The sequence below is a fragment of the Giraffa tippelskirchi genome, chromosome 6 (assembly GCF_054371585.1).
Source record: "Giraffa tippelskirchi isolate mGirTip1 chromosome 6, T2T-mGirTip1v1.2.pri, whole genome shotgun sequence".
Taxonomy (NCBI): Eukaryota; Metazoa; Chordata; class Mammalia; order Artiodactyla; family Giraffidae; genus Giraffa; species Giraffa tippelskirchi.
The window spans coordinates 144,449,619-144,453,367 of record NC_137280.1 but is presented as its reverse complement, the minus strand read 5'-3'; positions in this window follow the sequence as shown (position 1 = coordinate 144,453,367).

Here is a 3,749-nt window from a genome sequence, read left to right as displayed (position 1 = left end):
CACGTATTTGAAATATTAGATGCAGGTTATCACACATGGATTCACCTACGAAACCATCACCACAGTCACCTGGATGAACACATGTATCATCCCGGTTTTTTTGTGCCCCTTTGTAGTTCTTCCCACCACCCTTGCCCCTGAAAGCCTTCTACATGACAGTAGTGTTTTTCCATCTTCTTATTCCAAGTAATTATAGACAATTTGATGTTATCAGATCCTTGTGGTTCTGTTTGCTTGGGAGTGGGAGCTCACAGTATTTTTCTCAGTATCCCTCTGAACACTCTGATGTCTTCCCTCCCCCTCACTCTGCCCTCATGTCAAAGCTGCTTCCGTGAAGGCAGATGCATCTTCTCTGTATATGTCACTGCAACTGGGAATGATTTTTAATATTGACGCTTACTATCACTTTTGATCTGTTTATGGAATTGGAAATCAGGCTCACTGGAGATGATTTTGGCACCAGGGTGGAAGAAAAATTATGGTTTCATTCATTCAACAAAGGAGAGGCTCCTCTGTCTCGGTGCTTTGTGTGTGAAGTGAAGGGCAAAACTGACCAGGCTCCTTGACTCATGAAGCTCACAGCTCAGCAGGGGGCACTGACCACCTCTAGGTAAACAAATATTGAAGGAAAATGGAAAGCACGCAGTGACAAAAAAATTTGTGATTTTGTTTCTATTTTTAACATCATGTATAAGGAATGAAAGGGAGTTAAGGGAGTTGATAGAAGTTTCTTTCTTACCCAAAAGCTTGAGGAAGCCTTGGAGATAAAGTTGAAGGCTGGGTGGTCAGCAGATGCTAAGGACCCGAAGCAGGAAAGAAGTTGGAGCCTCAGGGGAACAGCTACTCTACAAGGCTAGAGCAAGGCTTGAGGCCCGCTAGGTTTGAGCTTGAGAAAAATGGAGAGATGTCAGAGAATACAGCTAGAGGGGAAGGTAAGGACCAGATCAGAAGGCCTTGGAAGAAGTTTGGGTCTTATTCTAAACACAGTGAGAAGTCATAGGAAGTTCTCAGAGGAAAGTGAAAGTGTTACTTGCTCAGTCGTGTCTGACTCTTTTGCAATTCCATGGACTGTAGCCTGCCAGGTTCCTCTGTCCATGGGATTTCCTAGTCAAGAATACCAGTGTGGATAGCCATTTCCTTCTCCAGGGGATCTTCCCAACCCAGGGATCGAACCCAGGTTTCCCATCATACAGGCAGATTCCTTACTGTCTGAGTCACCAGGGAAGCCCAGGAGCACATTTAATTCTTTAAAGATCATGGCTTCTCACTAAAGAACTCATAAATGAAGAAAATATCAACCTTCTGATTAAAACAGATAATTAGGAATCATTATAAAAATGATATTTTAAATAATTATAATAATGAAATTCTCTCTCTACTATGGCACCTTAGCTTGGATGAAAATAAGAAACGAGTATTTTATAATGATGCATGCTATCTGCTAAGCACAACTCCAAGCTTTTGACCTATAGTTCTCATTTGCCTCAATAAAACTGGTATCATTCCTATTTTACAAATGAGAAAATTGACTCAGAGGTTAAATAATTTTCCCAAGTTTTTAAAACTTGAAGACTAACTTACCAAGGTAAATGAATAGGGCCAAGAGAAATGTCATTTTCTGTTGAAACTCATCTGTAACTTTTTGCTGCAAGGGCACATTTCAACCTGTTTCCTAGGCTCTGCAGAGGCTGATGGCTTTTAGAAAGAAAAATAGGTCATGTACTGAAAGGAGATCTTAGCTTCAAGAGTAAGATTCTCTTATTAGTTGGACACTCTGGCCCCTTGATTCTGATGACCCTTGTTGTTGTTGAGTCGCTAAGTCGTGTCCAACTCTTTTGCGACCCACAGGACTGTAGCCTGCCAGCCTTCTCTGTCTGTCCATGGGATTTTCCAGGCAAGAATACGGGAGTGAGTCGCCATTTCCTTCTCCAGGGGATTTTCCTGACCCAGAGATTAAACCCACATCTCCTGTATTGGCAGGCAGGTTCTTTACCACTGAGCCACTAGGGAAGCCCTTCTGACCACCCTAGCAAGAGATTAAATGGTCAGAGGTCAAAGAGTAGGGAATGTTCCTTCAGTGAGGAATGTTGAAGTCTGGAGTCAGCTGACAGGTTAGCGCACTTGCTGAGAGCATTATGCTGGCGTCCAGGGACCAGGATCTTCTGCAGTGCTCTTATCTCACCACGAAACCTAAAAGTCTCTCCATCTCTCTGGTTCTCCGTCCTGTTAGGGAAGTGAATAATGAACATCTTGACCTAAATGATTTATCCCTACCGTAGTCTTTCCTACAGAAAATTTTGTCTAATGTGCTAATAGCATCTAATTTATTTGAGCCATTGTGACAAACGGTTACTGTGTTAAGAGTATTAAAACAAACCACTCAATGAATTCAGCAACACTTTTAATAGGATTCATATCTCATTGTTCCCAGGAACACCTATGTCTCAAAATAATGTGTATTTATGTGTGTATATATATGTGTGTGTACACATATATACATGGATATGTACCTACACACACATATATATAAAAATCTGTTATTTATTCACTCTAATGATAATGTTTAGTTCTCATGAATTTTCAAACCCTTGGCACTAATTCCATGACTTCATGAGTTAGGAGCTGCTGGAATGAAAAAAAACATAAAAGATCATAATCTTAGGAACAAGGGAAAACAAAGCTGATTATAGAAGAGAAAATGAAACAACTTCACAGCCTGGTTGATTGAACTGCGTACTTCTGACCCCTCCCCTCTGCTTCCTGATTCTAGACAGGTGATTACACTTAATACCCTGGCCTCCTGCAAGAACGGTCCCCCAGATTGAAGAAGCAGATTGCCTTATTCCCCTTGTCAGATGAAAGATTCTTTCCCCAGCATGTAGATCCTGGGCTGGTTTCTAGAATGGCTCACAAAATGAGGAAAATTCAAAGAAGTTGCCTGGGTGTTGGGAGATTTCTGTTGGCTTCTTAATGAAGGTTATCTGAGACAAAACTTCTGGATCTTTGAAGCAGAGAAACCCAATTCTAGAAACTGGTATTGCCCTCTCCCTCTGCTGTGTTTGTTTCTCAAACAGATTCCTTTGTCAAAAGCACTGATTTTCTGTTCTCCAAGCTCATTAATTTCTCAGCATTAATATATTTACTTTATCCTCTAATTAGGTGCCACTTCTCACATACTTGTGGTAATGAAATGCCCACGAGCAAGGGTCGCCCCTTTCTGTACACAGAGGCCAGTCCCCACTTGTGATCTGTGCTCCCACTGTATGCATGAGCAGTGCGGTACCACTCATCAAGGGTGACTCACCAAAGGTTCCTTTGCCCACAGGTTTTTATTTAATACATTAAACAAATATTTGAGCAACTACTGCATTCCAGGTACTATCTTAGATGCCTGGATTTTTGCAGAAAACACAAGACAAAAATCTCTGTCTCCTAACCCAAGTAAATTCTATCATAGGTTAGCAGGTAGTAGATGACTAGGAGGAAAAAGCAGAGAGTGGAGTGACAGAGGCTGGGAGAGTTCAAGCGTGGCAATGGGGTGGGGTGTATTTGTAAACAGAGTGTTGAGAGGTTGACTCTCTTTCTTGTATAATTTTATTTATTTATGTATGGCTGTTCTGGGACTTCACTGCTGCATGGGCTACTCTCTGGCTGTAGTGAGCAGGCTTCTCATTGCAGTGGCTTCTGTTGATGCTCAGAGAACAGGCTCTAGGGCTTGAGGGCTTCAGTAGTTGTGGCTCCCAGGCTCA